The sequence below is a fragment of the Ornithodoros turicata genome, unplaced genomic scaffold (genome assembly GCF_037126465.1).
Source record: "Ornithodoros turicata isolate Travis unplaced genomic scaffold, ASM3712646v1 Chromosome20, whole genome shotgun sequence".
Classification (NCBI taxonomy): Eukaryota; Metazoa; Arthropoda; class Arachnida; order Ixodida; family Argasidae; genus Ornithodoros; species Ornithodoros turicata.
The window spans coordinates 541,301-563,370 of NW_026999334.1; the positions used below are offsets into that span (position 1 = coordinate 541,301).

General features: G+C 44.5%; 1 protein-coding gene and 1 non-coding gene across 2 annotated transcripts in view; both read left to right on the top strand.

Annotated features, from left to right (window-relative positions):
* The window catches only part of LOC135373070 (alpha-(1,6)-fucosyltransferase-like), a 156,608-nt gene that overhangs the window by 25,334 nt on the left and 109,204 nt on the right, over positions 1 to 22,070 (top strand). The window lies entirely within an intron of this gene.
* Positions 18,335 to 18,407, top strand: Trnai-gau (transfer RNA isoleucine (anticodon GAU)). The gene has a single exon. It is a non-coding gene; the product is annotated as a tRNA-Ile (tRNA).

The window sequence follows — 22,070 nt, forward strand, 5'->3', positions numbered from 1 at the left end:
TAACCACTATTTGGATGAGAATAAAAGAAAGAAACGACTGCCTTGCAATATGCTTGCAAAGCAAAATGCGAAGCCTTCTGCTTCGACTTCTGGAGCTAACCATGAGGTCATGTTCCTTCATGTGCTAACTGTTTCTCTTGTGCACTGTGTGTCACAAGACATGCTTTCCGGGAATTCAGAATGCAGACTGTGTCATACCTGCAACCAGTGTACAGCATAAGGATAGCTGAAAAGCTACACTTATGACTTTCACACTGTAAACTGAGGTGCTCCTTCTCCACTAGCAACATTCTATTTGTAGAAAACAAGCATTCTTCTGCACATCATATTAAAATTTTAATCATCATAGTAATCGCAACATTTCTCATAACCTGTTGGCTGTAGCTCAGAAGTTCCACCGTTGAACTGGTTTTCAAAAATGTCTTCCGTCTTAATGCCCGCACTCCGTTCCAAAAAACTGTTGCTGGGTGTAAGGACCACAAAAACAAATTTGTTTCTTGTCGATGAAATATTGTAAGTTGAACCTCTATGAAACGAATTTGAAAATGATCACACCTCAGTTCGTGACCCTCGTTATAACAAAGTGGCACCGAGACCCAAAATCGTTTCGTTATATCTGATATTCGCTATGACAGTAAACATCACTGAGTCACCAAAGTAAGCCGCAATGGGGCCTGTGAAAGTTGCATACGAATGGGGGCAGTGGTAAACTACCAAAATGTTGAACATGAGAGAACTGATGTTCTGAGGCTGGAACAACATAGAAGGGACATAGCTTAGCTCAATTGGTAGAGCCGTAGACCGGTAATCCAGAAGATGTGGGTTCGAGTCTTACAGCTGGCTAACCTTTTCAGTGACTTTCATCTTTCATCGTTTACCAAAATGTGCTATTTCAACATATGGGGAGCATTATAAAAACGTGTAAGCTCACCTTTCACATTGAGTTGCAACGAGAAAAGAACTGCTAGACAGAGCGTGGTCATATTCCTTCAGTCCAGAAGACAATTTATTTGAATAAAGAAGTTATCTTGGTCTGACGGTTCTCAAGTACGTTCTCAAGAATGAACTTTTACACCGTATCTATGCAACACAACACTCTTTCGACTTCGGTAGTTCTGACTGTGTCTAGTTTACCAAGATAGCTGCGCAGTTTGCTGGCCATGTTCGCTGCCTCCCAGCTTTTTAACGGCTGCTCTTCAATTTCGTCTGCGCCGTCTTCTTCTTTGCTGTTCTCGTCACCTCCCGGCAACGCAAGCTGGTCGACGATTTCTTAGTCAGTTAGCTCTGGTTCCGCACAGAAGTTGTCGGCGGCGGAAACAGTCATCAAAAGATATCCCTGGCGAGGCCAATCTGCGCCAATTTGTATCGTCTGTCGACGGCTCCGATTGCGATTGACTTTCGGGTGGAGCATCCACGTGAGGTAGAGTGAACCTGACATTCACAAAGTAGTTCCTTATTGTTGATCGCGTCACCTCGTTCCAAGACCCGTACGTAGTTTCGTTTCCAAAGAGACTTTCAAGGGACAAAGGGGCTTTCCGTTTCGCTGCCATTCTTCCAACAGCGAGGCAGACCACGTGGTTTCTGCATGTACATGCAGTGGCGCCCTACGTGCTCATCCATCGCGGTGATCGCCTCGGCAGTGCCTGAAACGAGCGCGTGCGCGTATTTTCACACATTGCGTAATTTGAACGCCTGAGAGTTCGCGTTGGTTGCACAGCCTTCTTTTTTCTTTTTATGCTCGTGCATGCAGTTGAGCAACATGAAAGGCCAAATATACTACGTTATAACCGATATCGCGTGGAATTTTGCATTGTTGGTTTTGTTATAAAAGTAGAACTGCCATTGAAATAAAGCAGAAACTGACCAAACTTTGCATTCACTTCGTTATAACCGATAATTCGTTGTATCCGTGTTAGAACTAGAGATTGAACGAATCCAAAATTTTTGGAATCCGAATCCAAATCCGAATCCAAGGAGGGTTCAAAGAATCCACGAATCTTACGGATCTCGAATCTTTCAAATCCTATCTTTAAAAAGAGTTTAAAAAGCCAGGAAAAAACAGTTCTAGTAAAAAATGTTTTGAAGCAGACTATGATACCTTTGTTTAATAAAAACAAATTAAATAATGCTTCAGTTTCAGGAGAAAATATTCCCATATAGCTCTTCTTAAACATAATTTGTTTAACATGCTGTTCAACGACTACAAGAAATGCATAAATTCTCGAGTCTGAATTATTTCCATAGAACTAAGCAACAATCAAAAGCAAAACCAGGTTATTTTTAAACTTGTAATGTAACAGTTCCTGCCTGAACACTTTCAGTCCAGAGCAATGTAAATAGGGCCCTCAGTTTTCGAGTTTTATATTTTTGTGAAAATCTGAGGGTAAATATCGGGTTGAAAATCAGGACCTGCCAAACAGGGTAAAATCGGGTGATATACTGAGAAGTGATGTATTTTCGCGGTGAAAAAACAAAACAAAACAAGATACTTTTATGTGTTGAAATTAAATAATTAATAATTGGCGGTTTACGTCGTGAGACAACTGAGATCATGAGCAATGCTACAGCGGTCAGTCTGTGGAGTGTTGAAATTGAGTGAAAGAATATTTATTAATAGACTGGTTGATAATTCACTGCATAACCACTAAGGCTTGCACTGGCCCCTGTTTATAAAAATAATAAGTTGCATGTTCAACAAAGCATCATCCATCGATGAGCGTTGAGAGCATGCTCGCGCTAGCGTTGGTATGCCTCGTATATCGTTGGCTGTTGCATCCTCTTTACTACTCCGCGTACTTTGCTCATACAAGATACTCCCTACAAGATTTGAAAGTTGGCTTCACCTAACACTTCCGTGTATTGCGGGCAAACCCACTTCAAGGATGCGGGCAAAACCCACTTCGCTGTTTAGCGTGGTTTTTCCTGATTCCTTTGCTATTTTTGGTAACAGCACAAGAAGGGGTCTCGTCGACGTCCACGGAAAGCACTAACAGTACAAAAATCCAACACTGAAGTTTTCAACTTACTTATTGACACAAGCTTTCATGTAGCAGACTACATTTCTTCGGGTGTGAAAAACACAGGGCATTTTTGGTACGAAACGAGGGTATTACTTTGGTTGGCGTTGCCATTCTGCAAGGCGGCTTCACCTCATTATTGAAACGGATTTTGAGGGACAAGGGAAGCTGTCATGGCCACATTAATCTAACTTATCACTAAACTAACCAAGTTGATGATGTCCCTATTGAAAAAAGGACTAGAATCATTCTGGTGTTTTTGGTGGCTGTGATTTGGGACATTCCTGGTGCTTTCTTCTCTGATGTTAGCATCAGAATTCCCTGGTGTTCCTAGTGCCTGTTCTCTGATGTTCCACACCAGGACCTCTGATGTGTGCGCTCTGGTGATGCACACCAGGATCCCTGGTGTTCTGTGATGCTCCACTGTTGAACATGATGATGTTCATGCGTTAAATCCCGTGATGTACTTGGTCCGTTAGGAACCTCACAATGGACTAAAAGCTGTGCATAGCTGTAGACGTGTGTGTGTGTGAGAGAGAGCGAAAGCAGGATAGTGCAAGCGCGGCACCACAGCACGAACACTGTGTTAGTGCTGTCCTGTTTGTTTTTCTCTAAGCGTTCAAAATTATGCACAGCTTCCAGAGCCTCGTGAGGACGCTGAGGAGCCAAGTACCTCACGGTATCGAATGCGTGAAACAGCATAATGTTCAATAGTCGAGCATCATAAAACACCACGAAGGGATCCTGACATGCATACATGAATGTACAACATTCAACCAACGCGGTCTGCTCGTTATTCCGGTACTAAGGCTGTTTGGGATGTACTCATTAATGTTAGCGACTCATCAAACCAGTCAACAATACAACAAGATATCACAGGTTTCTTTCTACTGCAAAGGTGTCCCAGCTGTTAGCAGCCTAAACTAATTATTTGCATATAGCATACTAAGAATCAGAAATAGAAACAGACAAGCACGTGTAACAAAACTGTCTGTATTACTGCTACCACTGATGATACACAGTGAGTATGCACTCCACAATATAAAAGTACAAAAAGCAGCAATGTTATTCCTTCTACGAGTGTGAATACATCACATGCGACACAGTTATAATTTAGAAAAGCATACTCGATCAACTCTTCAGTCATTTTCCGTCCTCTCTTCTTGTAGTCCATATCCCATGAATAATCAGTTCACATGATGCCGGACAAAACGCACATTCAAAGACGTCACACCAATGACCAGTCGTCACATCGGCATTATTTTGGTAGGCGTCACCATTCCCCAAGTCGGCTTCACCTAGCGCACGGGTGCATTAGGTGAAGCCCACTTTACAACACTACCAGTATGGCTAGACTGCAGGTACGTTTCCGCCAGAAATGGCGAAATGTAACATTTTGATGTCAGGTGAAGCCCACTTTACGGAGCAGCTAATGTTGCTCCGTGTCATTTTCTCCCCTTGGTATTCTTTGTAAAAAATTTGCATTTTTTGGCACGCTTTCTTTTCTTCCTCATTTTTTATTTTGCTGTTTCGTTTGTAACTTTACTTGTGCCTTTTTATCTTGCATTTCGGCTTCATCATTCGGCAGAACGTCGCACCGGGCACGAAAGCAGCGACAGACGAATGACAAGACTACAGGTGCATAAGCTACCTGCGCGAGCTCAACGGGACACACATAAATCTTCAGTACGCAACAGTTAACCACAACATGAAGTTTGTGTGTCCCGTGACGGGCACTAACACCCAGCGTATAACCTAACCTAGCCTAGCCTAGCCTAGCCTAGCCTAGCCTAGCCTAGCCTAGCCTAGCCTAGCCTAGCCTAGCCTAACCTAACCTAACCTAACCTAACCTAACCTAACCTAACCTAACCTAACCTAACCTAACCTAACCTAACCTAACCTAACCTAACCTAACCTAACCTAACCTAACCTAACCTAACCTAACCTAACCTAACCTAACCTAACCTAACCTAACCTAACCTAACCTAACCTAACCTAACCTAACCTAACCTAACCTAACCTAACCTAACCTAACCTAACCTAACCTAACCTAACCTAACCTAAAAGAGAGAGAGAGAGAGAGAGAGACAGAGAGAGCACTACCGTGTATGGAGTTCTAGATTGAGCAGTGGGACAAATATAAAAATGGAAACCATTGACATGCTCATTAATATGAGTCGTCCAAGTAATCTGATGAACGGTGGAGGTTGTAGCGCGGATAGGGAAGGCAATCTCGCGTGCTTGATTACCTTGAGGCGGAAAAGAAATTGACATTAGAGTACCAGAAACTGAAATACTTGTTGATGCTTTCAATAAATGCGGTAAGATCAATTTATAGAAGTAAGTGAGCGGTAGCGTGTTCCTTCATTTTTCTTTTTTGTTTTTGTCGAAAGTACAATGATTTCGTGATTTGTCAAAAGTACAATGATTTGCAAATTATCATTACAACTGCACTTTACAGGCTTTGTCGATTGTTCTAGCAATGACTCAGGCAAAACAGCCAGGTATGCCTCACGAGTCATTGAACGTACCATCCAAGACATCTATACAGAGTGTTTCACCTAAGGTGATAAAATATTCTAAGGATTGTAGGACTTTCGGCAATTACCTTCTGGAAACTTTTGCGACGATTGAGGAAGGCTTTCGACAATTTTTAATTGCAGGAAATTTATTTTTTCAATTCAACTTTGAAAACTGCCAAGCGAACCTCACTTTTTTTTCACAGAAATACGAAGTCCTCCACTGATAACCGCACACCCAACCGAAACTATGCACTGTATAGCAACAGAAATAGTCTAAAAAATCAGTAAAAATTCGGCTTTAGCCCCGCCTACTTCATTGTCGCAAAGAAAAGCCCAGGGTATTTGCGGGGAGAGGAGGAAGTGTTCCCGCCTCTTGTTTTACCTTTCTTTGCGCCGCGTTGACCTTGATGGTGGTGACAACCGACTTATCACAGGCTCGCAGGAGGTCAAGAATTATACTCGGATATCGTCTAATAATTTGGACATTATCAGAGGACCGTTTGCATGTCAGAGCATTTGAATGTCCTCATGCTATTGTCTTGGGTCTATTGGTTGTACGTTTTTGTCCCCCCCTTCGGGAATTCTTTGCCCTGGGCTGAAAAAAAGTCACAGGGATGCGCATGGTACAGACGGAGAAATCGTGCCAAAAATGCACATAATTTTACAATGAATACGAAGGGGGGACAACGATACGAAGCTACACAAGCTGCTACACAAGGGGCGTCCTGAGGCTGGAACATACAGACGGACAAACAGAACGACCAGCCCAGCGTGATCCAGTATCGCACCTGACCGGCAACCATCACGTACATGCCCATGTCCCACTGTTGTTTGCTTTTCTTTTTTATTGTTGTTGTTAATCGCTGCGACCTTTCATGGAGCCGAACCCAGCGCTCACATGCTCCTTCCCTTTACGACCTTTACAGCCTGATGTCACCGGTGGGCTATAGCTGGTGGACGTTGACCCCATGGAGACGAGGTCGCGTTCACGAGGTAAATAAATACTTTCTTTGATAACCCACACCATATGTGCAAGTTCCACCACATTACACGCTATAAATTAATTACTGTCAAGTTGAAAGTGCCACTCCGTTATGGGGTATACGACCCGCCACAACACAACAAGGAAATGCAAAGGAGAGGTTAGTATAGACCATGGGAGTACGAGGGAAGGGGGCCAGGCGGGGGGAGTTCCGGCTCTTCACTTCGCAGCTAGGTAGTCAAGAACAATACCCGGCTAACCTTTCCTTCTTTTTCTTGGTTGAGTTAATCTTTCCGTCTTTTTTTTTCTTAATAAATATATCCCCCCCACCCCCCAGTTATCATTATAATGATTTAAACCTCATCAGCGGACCGTCTGCATATCCGAGCTTTCGATTGCCCTCATGCTAGTCTTTAGCCTATTAGTTGCAAGTTCCTCCGCCCCCCCCCCCCCCCGCCAGGGAATTCTTTGTGGTAGTACAAAAAAAGGCAAGAAAGAAAGCCAAAAAAGAAGGTACAAAATAAAAACAAAAAAGACAAAGAAATTGTGCGAAATATAAATGCACATAATGTTACAAAGGATAAGGGGAGAAAACGACACGAAGCAGCACAAGCGGTTCCGTAAAGTGGGCTTCACCTGATACCAAATTGCTACATTTCGCCATTCATGGCAGAAACTTAAGTACAGTCTGACCACAGTGGCAGGTTTGTAAGGTGGGCTTCACCTAATGCACCCGTGCGCTAGGTGAAGCCGACTTGGGGAATGGTGACGCCTACCAAAACAATGCCGTCACGGCTACCCCGAATGCATCTCTTGTATTTTCTCATACTTCCACTTGTGCACAGGTTGGAAGGCAAACTACGACATATAATACAGAACTTCAGAAACACATATTCAAAGTTCTTCACATTCGTGCGAAGTTTTCATGTTGAAAACCAGTACGAAACGCTACCTCAACCACCTCGACCAGCCCGTTGAGTTCAAACAGACACTAATGCCGATGGCGCTGTCGCTGTCTTATGTGACAATGAGAGCGTAAAGTTTCGTTTTCAAACTCGAATGAAAGCCGCAAAGCGTGTCAATTTCGACACTCGGGGGAATTATTTGCGATGCGAATTATCATTCCTTTGTAAAAGAAGTTGCGCTAAGGAACTCATGATCATTGTAAATAGCGGTTTTCATGGTAACAACGTGTAGTGCTCGTACTTTGGCGCCTGTATGTCTGGTCTCTGTGAACCACACCAGACCGCTCTAACGGTCACATTAAAACACTACGTCTGTCTAGTGCGCACACCAAGCATTCTAGAAGGCACCAGAATCATTCTGGTGTCGTAGTAGTCCACTCTGGTGTTGACATCAGGAGAACTCGACAGCACCAGAATCACCTTGGTGTCACGCCAGAAATTTTTGATGTGCACATTACAAACACCAAAAGAGTCTAGCGTTAACGCCAGGAACATCAGGAAACACCCGAATAATGCTGGTGATTTTTTCAATCGGGGACTCTCAGGTTAGTTTAGTGAAGTTAGGTTACATAAACAAAATACAGAAACCGACACTGAAGATTTTTGTTTAAGTTTAATTTGTACAAGCTTTCGCGTGGAGGTCCACGCTTCCTCAGGTACAAAGTGAAGTGGTGACACACATAAGTATATATAGTATAGACATATACACGACTAAACATACTGCTGTACAAAGAAAGGGAAGGGGAAGGAGATATGGTGCCACATGTCTGTGTACAATGAATAGCTGGGCAGACGGATAAGTGACCTCTAACCGTTTAAGAACAGTAAAACGTGTTATTGTGAACAAAAAGGCACGCCAACCCAGTTTCGCGGAAGGGGGGGGGGGGGGTCAGGAGTACGGGAAACGAGTGGCCCAGAATGGACACAGGGGAAGGTTACCTGGGCGTGCCTTTTTGTTGACAATAACACCTTTTACTGTTCTTAAACGGTTAGAGGTCACTTATCCATCTGTCCATATTCATTGTACACAGACATGTGGCACCATATCTCCTTCCCCTTCCCTTTCTTTGTACAGCAGTATGTTTAGTCGTGTATATGTCTATACTATATATACCTATGTGTGTCACCACTTCACTTTGTACCTGAGGAAGCGTGGACCTCCACGCGAAAGCTTGTACAAATTAAACTTAAACAAAAATCTTCAGTGTCGGTTTCTGTATTTTGTTTATGTGATCTACAGGACTTGACTCCCCTCTTCGTATACGTTTCTGAAGTTAGGTTAGTTTAATAGGGCCATGGCCGCTTCGATAATGAAGTTGGGAGTGCGAGGAAAGCTGCCACAGCCGCACTAACCTAACCTAATATATCACTAAACAAAGTGTATGATGTCATAGGTTAAAGATGTCTTTCACGTAACACAAATAAATGAATCAAAGTTCCACTCACGGGCTGGCCCCACAGCCCACAGGCAAGATGTGAACTTCGAAGTGAATCTCAACAAGAGCACGAAACGAAAGCAAGCCAAAATGCGTTCGCATAATCCGTAATGGTAGCACGGCTGGGGCAATGGCTGGCAAGGAAGCGCAAGGAGTGAGGAGGTTGCGCCGTGGGAATGGCGGCTGGGGAAGGGAAGTCAGCAAGGGAGCAAGCACGTGGTTTTTATGGCAGGTCATTGTTGCGTGGGTTGGAAGCCGACGGAAGATGATGAAATTCGGCAGGAAACTTACAAATTAAGCGTGATGTGGGCCAGTTCTCTTCAAATTATGCAGTCACTGGAATTTCTGAAATTTCGATTTAAGCGAGATCGAATTAGCGAGGTTCTACTGCAGTATACAAATAAATAAGTTTTGCCTGAATTGCCCTTTCTAATTCAAGCACAGAACGTTAATCAGTCGTCAATAGCAACGTCCTTTTTTCTGTTGGTCCTTGGACGTGGCATTGATTATCACAAGTTTCTCATCAACTAGAAAAACCTTTCAGCTTGGGACTGCACTAATTCCAAGGAACCACAAGAAACAGATAGAAAAACAAAGTGACCGCATGGCTTCTATAGCAAAAGCGATTAGATGAATCTCGATTAGATGATCTTCCAATTATGTCATTTCACATGACGTCAATAACCAACAAGGACGCACTGTCACTTTGGAGGTACTCCTCTCTCCCTCACCCCTCTCTCACTTGCTGTGGTGGAACTGCTGCGCCATTTGCACCACATTGCGTCTTGCTATATGCTGTTACAAATAGCCGGTTTTTCGAAGGATTGCACCAAAGCTGCTCCAAAAACGAACTCTGGACGTAGAAACCGAAACTGAAAATTGTAATAATGTTACTATTATCGTGGGAACGATCCGCCGTCTCGCTTGTAGCCGCAGCGTGCTGCTCCCGTCAAACGCCAATTCAGTGTCGTCGTTAAATCGCAACGTGCTGGAGAGACTCATTGGGTCTTGAGTCGCTCACGCCTTGTTCTAAAGATTTGGATTCTCGAGTCAGCATTCACAATCGCACTCGTAACTTGCATTGCGTTTCAAGCAGTTCCATTTCCATAAAACGTCTGTTACGATTCAAGCAACTTCCTAAACCGCGCTTTTGGCAGTTACAATTCACACGGCAAAAAAAAAAAGAAAATAAAAGAGTTTAGGTGAATGCTGCACGTGCGCAAGGCACCAGCAGGCTGCATTGCGTATACTAAGAGTTCTAAAGGAAGCCCCATGATGGAATTTAGAATTTACATTCCCAATCGGTAGTCGCGTTCAGCCTCGATATAATAGCGTGGAAGTTTGAGGGTGAAAGTAAACTAAACTTATATGACGGTGCTTTGGTTTTGTCTGTTTCGGTATCGTGTTTTCTCTCTGTTTGTTTTTACATGTAGGACCACGTCGTACCTGTTTCAGCCTGAAGCGGCTTGAACTCAACTGATTCCAGTTCGTTTTTTTTTTTTTTTTTGTAATTAAATTCAAACTGAATCCAGCTCCTCTTCTTCTTTGCATAAGGCGTATAATGTTTCGGTCGTGGACTTGCCGTGTTTAGCCATGCGGAAGCTGCTCTTCTCGATTGTTACCACTGTTTCGCGAATTCGGGCGTTGCGGGCGTTGCGGAGCAAACATGTGAAGTTCAGAATGCATTTGGTGTAGCTCAGATTGTCTTTCTTGGCATTGTGATTTTGCATTGTGACTTGGTTCGGCTCTTGATCCAGGAGTTTGCAGGCCTGAAAGCAGTATTCATGTCCCACAGGAGGTCTCCATCTGGTGCAACGCATTCGTTTGAGACAGTCCTTGAATGACAAGAGTTCATGGCCAAGGTGCCTTTTCTGCACAATTGTGCGGACGTTTTTGTGGGACTCCCGATTCTGTTCTGGCAGTCTGAGCTTCTGCTGCACATATTTTTGTCTGAAATGAAAAACCTCATAAAAATGATCCTGCGTCGTCTCTCTCTCTCTCTTTTTTTTTTTTTTTTGTGCAGAAGCTGACTTCGACAAGTCCGGTATGGCATTGGGACCCATAGACTTAAACCTATCATAAATCTGGAAAGAAAGCATAGTGATTGGTGCCGACAGAAAAACCGCAATGTCCGAGTTGACAACTGAAGAGAACCAATACTCCAGGCTTGTGTTTCAGGGCAAGCGAAATTGGCTTCTAAGAGCACTATGAGACTTGTAGAGATGGTAGTTCGTGTCCTGTCAGGGCGTCTAGGGATGGGGCCAGTAGAACACCAATGTTCTTCTCCTCTTTGCAACAGAATTAGAGCTCTGTGCGCTGTGCTCCAAAAGCAGCGAAACCTGCTACAAAACTACATTTTTTCAGCTACAAAGGCTGCCATGAACAGGAATTTGTCAGTTCCACCACTGCACTTGGTGCCTGGTGCATGTGGTGCTGCAATAGAAATTTTTTTCGGCCTTCCTGTGCTACAGGCTTTGTTAAATAGAACATCTAATCTAATCTAATAGATTATTATGCCAAAGAGTTTGCTGCTTGCACCAGAACTTTGTACGGGTGTGCAAGTACCAAATTCTGGACTGGGAATAGTTTTCAAATATCTGAAACCCACTGCGGATCGAGTACGAATAGTTGGATCACGATTTCGAATACTTTCGTACTTTCGAGTAATATGAAATGACATGTTATGTGTTCCTTATTTATTTCCTTCTCACAAACAACATACATTTTGGAACAACTAGGGGTGGCATAGTTTAATGTTTACTTTGAACAGTCTCAAACACACTAAAATAGTTCCTTCGCACAGTTCTTAGTTGAGTCTCAACACACTGGAATACTCTCAGCACACTTCATAATTCAAAGGTTCTCATGAAGAAATGTCAGCTGCTTGACATGCTGAGGAAGCAGAGCAGCTCTTCATGGTGCTGAGAATGCCCTTTCACTGGAAGCTGACATTGCTGGAATGGCAAGGTACTTGGGTGCTAGTCTGGCTACAGCAGGATATTTATGTTGCCCCATCTCCCTCCACCACTTGCACTGCACAGCATTTCTACCAATAGTCTTGTCGTCAGTGTATGCCCCAGTTTCCTTGGATGGATCATTTTCCTTGTCCTCAACCATGGTACCAAATGCTGCCCAGAAAGATGATGATGCCACAGCACCTTCTTCGTGCGTTTTCCCATAATCTTTTCTGGCTTCTGCATAGTTTAATTGTTCCTGAGCAATGGCTTTCAACCACTCTTCCCAAGCACTATCATTTTCTCAATGTGACCGTCTTGTACCGTGGGTTGCAGAACATTGCCATACAGGCATCTTTATCCGTGTTATAATCAGGGAACCTAGTTCTCAAGCTCTTTTCAACATTGGCACTGAAGGTTTTTCCTAGAGCTGTGCGAATAGCAAAATTTCCAGTGCGAATCGAATACGAATATCTTTGACACAGTGCAAATACATTTCGAATATTTATTTGCATGTGCGAATCAAATTCGAGTATTTACTGGTGGCAGTTCGAATATATTTCGAATAGCAAATTTTTGTAACAAGTGTGACCAGCAGTGGATTTATACTACTTAGGCGTTGGGTTTTCTGTCTGAATAATATTCAAAGAAAGACTCCCCTATCCCAGGCATCCAAACGTGCGTTATGTTGCTGGAATGAATTGCTTTAAGTGGCATGGTGCTGCAGTGCACAACCCTAGTTTCAAAACTTCCTTTGACAAGCAAAACTACTCGTACAAATATGTCCCTGTGTTACTGAAGACAGTTTCAGGGTCTGCTACCACGTTTATTGAGGACTGCAACATACATTATATGCTGGTAGCTACAATAGCATAGTAATGGATATAGTCACTTGTATGTTGGAGCTCTGTACTTACAGACGTAGGCAGGAACGCACTCGAGCATTACGAATTATCATGCAGAAAAGCTAGCTGCTGGACATGTTGTGGACTGAGTGAAGTTCTTCGAGAATGAACGATGTTTCCAGACAGCGAGAACAGACGGTCACTTGATGCACATGTGGATGGCACTGCTAAATATTTTCTTGCCAGTTGTGCTAGTTGTGGGTACCTGTGCTGACCGGTCCTGTACCACCATCCGCAAGGGTACTCATCTTGGTTGAGGGGCTTCTTGCTTGTGTAGTTTGCCACCTCAGTATGTGGATCAAGTTCTGTGTCCTCTTGATGCCTTACAAGGACGTCAAAGCTGTACCAGAAAGATGTGCTCTTCACTGGAGGGCCTTGGCTGTGGGAGAGTAATGTTGAAGGGCCCCTTCCAATTTCCCAGCTCACTCATTACCAAGTCCCGTAACCACATCTCCATTGCATGGTCTTCCTTGTATATAACAGACCTGTACCTTAGGTCTACAGACATAGCCATGCTTGCAGTCTCGTCCAGTTGGTAATCCGGAAATCGTGTCTTGAGACTTTTGATTAGGTTTTGAGCAAATGCAGATTTTTCCTTTTCAGCTACACATTTCAGGTGTGCAAAAATGCAATACAAGATAGGTATCTGAGAGGACAAGGTAGGATACAGGTCACCTTCAACAGTTCTTATAGCCTCGGCTAAGGGTTGAAGGGCATCAACATACCCTTTCACTTGCTTCCACTCTGAGCTTGAGAGTTCATTCATTGGCATATCATGGGAAGCAAAGTCAACACTTATTGCTGCTCTAAGCTCAAGCAGACGGTGAAGCATTAGATACTCGCTGCTCCATCTTGTTTCCACATATTGCTTTAAATGCAGTGGCACACTGCTATTTTGCTTTTGATAGTCATCTAATCATTCCTGGGCCTGTGTACTATGCTTGTAGTGGCCTACTATAGACCTTGCTTTCTTGCAGATCTCTTCAAATCCTGCCGTGGTTGCCTTTGCATCACTGATCACTAGCTGCAGGTTGTGTGCCATGCATGACCTTTCATGCCAGGTCACGTTCCTGATAGCAGCCTTCATGTTACGCGCATTATCTGTAACAATATACACTGTGCATGTTTCAGCAAGAATGTCCCATTCTTTCACCAGTGCTTCTAGAACTGCTGCAATTCTGCTTCCAGTGTGCTTCCCTGATAAGTGAGACGTGTTCAGATGGTAGCGCTTCATGGAGAATGCAGTAGTCAGGAAGTGGCAAGTCAGGCTGATGTAGGCCTCATTTGCACGTGATGTCCACATGTCCGATGTGAAAGAGATGCTCTCTGTGCTGTCTTCGAAAGCTTTGCGACGCTTCTCCTGTACTTCTTTCCTGGTGTCTCTGTAAAGTCATAGAAATGTTACGGAGAGAGGCTAGAAGGAAAGCTGGGGAGGAGGATCGGAGGAGAGCAAAGCACTTGAACGGGGCTCTTCCCTCTCTCAATGTATGCGCTCGGAGGCAGCCATATTGAATCAGCCGAGTAAATGTCGTGTATTTCCAGCCCGTGAAAGCAGCCACAGTTCCAAAAACTATTGCAACACTTGCTCGATTGCTCCTCTGCTTCCGTCGTCTACATATTTTGTCAGTGTCCGCCCCTATCCAGGCTTGTAGTCAAGGCTGGTTGAGGCAGCGGCGGAGACGGCGTCCCCATGTGGCGTCCGTGTCGTGTCTGTTTCTTCGTGTGTGTGTGTGTGTTTTCATATATCTTACGGTTTCATGGGTTCCGGCGGTGTGTTACTGTTCCAAACACATTTTTGGCGTCATGTTTGCTGTATGCTTACTGGATTCCTTTGTTTGCATGCGCTGCGGCAACAGAAGCTGATTCAATATGGCGCTCCCCTCGCCCGTACGTCCCAGTTTCGGAGGTTTCCTTCTAGCATACTCCTTAAGATTTCTATGCTGTAAAGTGTCGGTATCGCGACCCGAGAAAGGGTTGTTCTCGAACGCAATACGTATTCTGGGCCGGCTTCATTCATTAGTTCACGGAAGCCCCGATCTTCCACAAGTCCGACCGGCTGTAGGTCGATTGCAATCATTCGCGCAATCTTACCGTCCAGTGCTTCCTTTCTTCGCGCCGGGAGTCGATCTTTGGTCTTCATAGTTTCAGTTATTTTTCGCTGAGTTGTGTGCTTGCACTCTTCGATCTCCTTCTCATAAGCCTTGAAGATTGATTTGTTCCGCTTTAAATGGTTTACAAGACCGGACGTCGCACCCGTTGGAGTGCGCAGCGCTGCGCCGCACGTCTTACAAGTTCCAGCTGTGTTGGAATAGTCAAAATATTTCAGTATGGCACTCCTCCTTTTTGCCAATGGCTCACCCGACGCCTCCTGCTCTTGCATGGACAATGGAACGGTCGTGCAATCATGAAAGACAGCAAGGCTTTCGCCACAGACACGCGAAACTACTACGCTGTTACTTCCAGTTGTACGGGCTGACACTGCGAATCGAAACCGCATGCTAGATGGATCATGGCGTGATGATGATGATGATGATAGACAGAACCAATGGCGATGCCGATGGGGCTGGTAGAGCTTTGCGCCTTGCCAATAAAGCAGTCGAGAAAGCGCGTGACCATAGCTGCACAATGGCGCTAATTTTGACAGAGAACTATCCGAAAAATATTCGAAAATTTCGAATAGATGAAATTCGGCACGAATACTTTTGAATAGAGTAAACTATTCAAATCGTATTCGAAATTTCGAATATTCGCACACCACTAGTTTTTCCCTTTGACGTCATATCATGGTCACAGTTGCATTCAGGGACTGAAATATGCAGTAGGGAGAGGGCACTTAACATGAAAGCGTGAAGTATTTCTCACCTTCAGCCTCGACTGTTGCCTCAGCTAGAGGTGTGAGGACTTTCACATAGTCGGAAATAACACGCCACTCTGTCCCGGCTAAACAGTCGACCATGCTCTCGCGCTTAGCCGTGTCCAGCATGATCGGTTCCTGTAGCTCCAAAAGTCTGTAGCATAGCATACTCGCTATTCCATCTTGTATCGATGTCCTGAATGAGGGGAAGTGGAGTATTCCCGGCTGCCCTCTGATAACACTCTAGCCTCTCTTGGGCTCTGCTTTGGTCTGCTCCTCGGCTAAAAGTTCCTAAAACCCGCCATCCTCAATCACACTATATGGTTGGCAGTCCATGGCTATCATGTGTGCCAGTTCAACGCCCAGTGCTTATTTACGAGCACGTGGTAGCATTCTCTTGGTGGCGAACTTGTCGATTCTTGGCTGTTCCACCTGCTTAGCTTTGTGTTTCTTCTAAACTCAGCATAAACTAGGTAATGTCGCTTCAGATGGTTCAGAAGGGTAGTTGTGGATCCCAGTGGTGTCTTGATGCACACGGAGCACCGATTGCAAGGAGCAGAAACTGCCGATTCTTTCTGGAAGTAGTCCCACACAGTACTTCTGTTTGCCCTCTTTGCTGCCGCGTCCACCACTCACTTCCTCAAGTGAACACACTGAATCTGCCGAAGCTGCCATCATGTCTACCATGTCCCGCACGGCTTGTGACTTGCGCGTGTCTCATGCGTTTCACGTCATCTCATTTCAGGAGAGGAATGAAGGTGAGGAGGAAGCTGACTTGCGTTGACGAAACCACGCAGCAATAACAGTGCGCTCGGGTGTCTTCGCGTTAATCTCTGCCTGCTGGCAGATACTCGAAAAATATTTGAAAATGGCGAATAGCAAATTTGTTTTGCGAATATCAACCGAATATACCGAGTTACTCGATTTCTCATATCCAAGGATTCAATAGTCGAATATTCAAGGAGTCACACACCCCTGGAAATTTCGCCTTTCATCCTAATCCGTGGGGGCTGGTTGCCTGGTGTGTCCATTTGGAGTAAGTCATAGGATAAAGGCTTGTGATAGTATTAACTTGCTACAACTAAGCCCAAGGAGCAAGCATGGTCAGCATGGTCACGGTTTTGTGGTGCTGATCCTTAGAAAAGTGTCCCAGGACATGCACTTGAAACACTTAGGTTGTTTATGGGCATTTGAAACATAAAAGGTTGAATGGAATTGAAAGAAGCTAAAGGAATATAAATGTATTTGCTTTACACACTGCATACATGCTTTTCTGTACATGTACAGTCAAATTATTTTTACAATGAAACAATGTGTTGTTCTCATGAAGCAAACTGAAAATCGTAAAACAACTTACACTTCGAAAATCCTTCATGCATTTCACACTTTTGACAGTGAACACTTGCATTGGTAGTGCAAGTGGTGATAAAACAGCAGACAGAATGAAAATGAAGATCAGTGGCCCATTCAGAATGTGGGATGGTTTAGCTCACTGGTTGTCACAATGCAGAACGGAGGTAGCAACTGTTGTGTTTTTGCACTGGCAGTGCCTTCTGTATTTGATCTATAGGCCAGTCGTGAGAGCGTTGTTCCTGATAGTAATGCACAGTTGGAGCAAGTTCCTGAATTGATGCTGTAAATCCACTATCATCGATGGTGCCATATGGCTGTGCTAATCACACGCTATATCAAGTACTGAAGTTCTTTGGATGGAGATTTATCTGTATATTTAATAGATCGCTGCAGCAGGACAAAATCTAGCGAAAAATGAGGCAGCGAAGTGGCTGTAACTATGCAGTTTTCAAGTAGATTGTTCTGGCCTAAGACCGTATATCTAGTTGTACTACAGTCACGTCTGCTTATCCGGAGTTCAGATTCCGGAAACCTCGTTATCCGGGCTACATTACCGGGAACGAACCTGCTACCATTGGATTTTGTCTCGGTTATCCCGAATTCGTTATCCGTATCCAGACAGCAAGTACGGGGAACAATCTTCCAGGACCCATGTTATTCTGATTCGCTTATCCGGAAAAGTGTCAACTTCCTCTGTCCCTGGTATGTGCTTTGTTCGAATTATTCCGGAAAAGGGTCACATCTCACAGGGCCATTCTGTAGTGCTTGACCTTCTTTTCTTCTGAGGTCACTCCTTTTTGGTGTGTGCGGGCACACGGAGATAGTAGACGATAAGCGAAAGAGGTGCACTGCACCCACGGAGCGCAAGAAATCCACACGTCAATGTGAACGTCAAAGTCCAGGCCGTCTGAAAGCATCGCTGGTCTTTTTGCCTCTGCCAAGGGCATTTGCAAGAAGACAAAAACATATGCGCAGGACCAACTTTCTCAGACATCGCCCTTTATTGAACAGCGGGGTGACGCAGCTGGTGCCGTGGCTGTGACGAAAATACGAGAGAGAAACTGATGTTCTGAGGCTGGAAGAACATAGAAGGGACAGATACAAACAAACCCTCAAAATGCCGCAAATTTCTTAGACATTTTGAGGCTTTGTTTGTATCTGTCCCTTCTATGTTGTTCCAGCCTCAGAACATCAGTTTCTCTCTTGTTCAACAGGTGCCGCTTGCGTCGATTTCCGTCGTATGAATGTGTGTATGAGTGAGGAGGGTGAAAGGAGGGTGTGTGAGAGTGAGTGTCTGGTTTGTCGTCCCTTCAGATGACGCACCCCGAAAGTCGCTGGAGAGCCGTGTTAGCTTAGCTCAATTGGTAGAGTCCTGGACTGATAATCCAGAAGATGTGGGTTCGATCCCTACAGCTGGCTAACCTTTTCAGTGACTTTCATCTTTCAACGAAAATACTGTCACATACGTGCCTGCTAATTTCAAGAAGCTCACTACGCACGAATTTTTCAAGTAGTGATCTTTTCCTTGCTTTCTTTTCTGGAGCTATAAAGAGCTGTCCCAAATTTTTCGGGTTTCCTCGGAAGTATGCTTGGTCCGGTTATCCGGAAATTCGTTATCCGGACGAAAAGGGACGACTCCCGAGGTGTCCGGATAGTTGAGACATGTCTGTATTGTGAAAGGCTCCACAACAACTGGAATTTTGTTAGCTCTGGACTGAACATACAAACATTTTATTAAAAGGTTACGGTTCAAATAAATGCTCTTATTCTTAAAGGGACGGTCTCGTACCCCCTGCCTCTTTCATAAAGTGTACCATTCGATTGCCCTCAGTTGGAACTGGAATACTGTGAATTTACCCGACCAAACATGCCACAGTTATTAAATACCCGAATTAAATTGATAAAGATTGCAGAGCATGCCACGATCTGTGTTGGTAACAACAAGAACAGCCACGTCGCCCTGCCGAAAAGCCCTTGATAGGAAACAGAAATCGTCTGCTTTTGCGCGTGCTAGTGCACTGGCGTGAGCAGACGACTTTCAGAAGTTACTGGGGACCGCGGCAACTCTCGTACCTTTTCTTACAGTTCTCAGGTGAAAACCGCAGGTTCTAAGAAGTGGCAAACATGATGGTTTAGAACAACTATGTTAACCCTCAGAGACAAGTTAAAAGTCGCAGGACAACCCCACCCACAACCACAAATCTGAAGTCGCCGGCCACCGGCTGTCGCGGTCGCATTACAGCTCCGAACCAAAAATATATTGCGTGCACTTCCATTACCCTCCCCGTTGCACACTGATCATGTTTCCAAATGAAGTGTCGCTGACGACGTACCTCAAGAAGGAGTGCGTGTTTATTTAAAAACCGCATTCAATACTCGCGGAAAGAAAACACGTGACTTAGCTTCCGCATATCCGATTATGCGCCACATTATCGGGGACCCCACAGTCAATGCTCGAACTATATTCTCCGCTCACGGAGATATATGCCTGAGTGTCCCCATTTTGAGAGCAAAGGGGATGACGTAACCCAAGGTGCTTCTGCAAGTTACAATTTCCATGACAACGACGACGTACTCGCAGGTTGACGTCATGCGTGACGTATGCATGAGAGAAGCAGAGGTTTTGTCGTCTGCTAAACGGCACGTTTTGACAAATTCCTCGAACACGACTTCGTTATTCCGAATGAAAGTTTGACGGTTGTATGTGTACTGTACTCGTGAAGGTAGTTTTGGCTAAGTTTCGGAATCGCCCCGGCTGTACGAGACCGTCCCTTTAAGAGCTAGTTGGTAGCGCATTTTGCACAACGTTGATAGATGGACGCACGAAGAAAGGCACAGTTTTCGATGTAACAAAAACAAGCTTTTTCCCGGAGCCTGGGCGTCTTCATCTATGGATAGGAAAGGGGCTGAGGAACGCTTATGTCAAGACCAAAAAAGAGAAGCGAAAAAGACTTTACCTGAGACATAGAAAGAGACTCAACACATTCATGGGCAGTAAATTACTACCGGCTTTTAAGCTACCTTACACCAGCTACAAAGTAGTTAAGCAGGTTAAGCAGCGTTGTTAAAGGGACCATGAAATTATTTTTACGAATTTCGAAGACTCTGCCGGTAACGGTTCTCATGATCCCTCACTGTCATACACACACAGACCTTTAAACGTATTCAGCGCACAGGGGCGTGACCGCTGGATACACCCCTTCGAAACGGGCTTATGTCATCAATGTCTAGTCCTCTGAGCCAGTTGTGGACGACGGGAAGCACACACCCTACAGGACCATGTGGGTGTATGGTTTTGGTTTGGACAACGACGACGTCGTATATCTGCTGTCGAAATCAGTAGAAATATGGCGGAATGCAAATTGTCAGCAATGGAGGAAGGGATTATGCGACGCTCACAGCATCTAGGAATCGTTCTGTACGTAGCAGCTCCCAAAAAGCCACAGACAGACATTTCTGACAGAGAAGAAGAATCTCTGAGAGGAAAAAATACTCCATGCTGACAATCAATGGCTACATTACACTACATTACACGTAGGCTTGTCAAATATCCTTTCATGGTCCCTTTAAGCTGCTACAATGTTTATTTCAACAGTTGACTTACCATGGACTATAGCTGCAGCCTGCTTTGCTTTTTTTTCTTCTGTGTCTCTGTTTGACTGTCTTTGTTGCTTACAGACATTCAAGCGAAAAAGACTGGAAGGGATAGTTATTGGGAACACCTATGGTGTACATAGTGTCTTGGTGCTGCACCATACAACAGTTTGAAACTTACTGAAATGTCTATATGATGTGGCTCCCTTGGATGTCCGAAAATAGCTTGAACATATTTGGTAGAACACAGGGTACCACATAGATGGGTTGAAAATCCAGCAAACTGGTAAGGAAGTATGATAGTATGAAGGAAAGTGCCTCAGGAGGAGAGTCGCCGATATTTCGAACAGAAGCTGTCCTTTTTCTTGGCACTGTCCTCATCGTTGGCCCTCCACGCTCTAACAAAGCAGCCATTCACCTGGATCATAAAAGCATGAACGGACCTTTTCTTCCCCTGGGCTGTTGACCCACAATTCGCATGAACCTTTCACACGATATCCCTAACCCTTTAAATACCATGCCAATGATGAGGACAGTGCCCAGAAGAAGAACAGCCTCTGTTGAAAACATTGGCGGCTCTCGTCCTGTACTTCCCTTCATACTGGGTACCACATGTGTCACTGGATGTTGCACCTTGAATGGAATCCTGAAATGTGGCATCATGTTACAAGCGCAGTTGTTACATTATTTTAAGCTTTGAGTTGCTTCGCCGCTCATTAAAGGGGTTGGGAAACCGCTTCCAAACTTTTGGAGAGATAACGTTTTAAATATTGATTTATGTCTGCTAAATATGCACATCAAAATGCTATGTTTCTGCGATCCTGCATTACGACGCTATTGCGCTCCGAAGGTGGAGCGCCCGGCGAGCTCCTATCTTGCTCTCAACTATTTACCTCCTTGCTCATTTTTGGAGTGACATTTCATTGTGGAGAAAGGAAGTGCATACTTTTCCGTTTCCATGACGTTGTAGGCAGAGAACGACCTTTGTTATGGTGGCCTTCGTCTACTTTGGGCAAGCGTGCATGGGTAAAATGTCACTTCCCGTTTGTCTGCCGAAGCCTCTCAGCACTGTTCGCCGAACATGCCTGCCATGCGTGCCACTGTGTACACATGTACACAGTGGCTACATCATATCGCAGTTTTAAAAACCCAACAGTTCAAAAAACATTGAAATGAGGAATATGGGACCTTGCATGTCGCATCAGTGGACTGGAATGTATGAAATGGAGCCACACATTTAGTGGGTTGCACATGGTTTCTCAATTAATGATCAGGGTCTTTCAGTGTGAGCATACATTAGGTGCATGGCGAAGCATATCCTCATCTCTGCCTCACAGCGTGTCATGTGCAATGTGCGTGACAGTTCCACTGGTGCTGATTGGCTTCTACTTAAGTCACCTTTCTTTTATGTTTACTTAAAGGGGGCTGCGACACTTCATCACAACTTATCCCAGACAATCACAAATCTTCTTGTCACTGATGTGAACT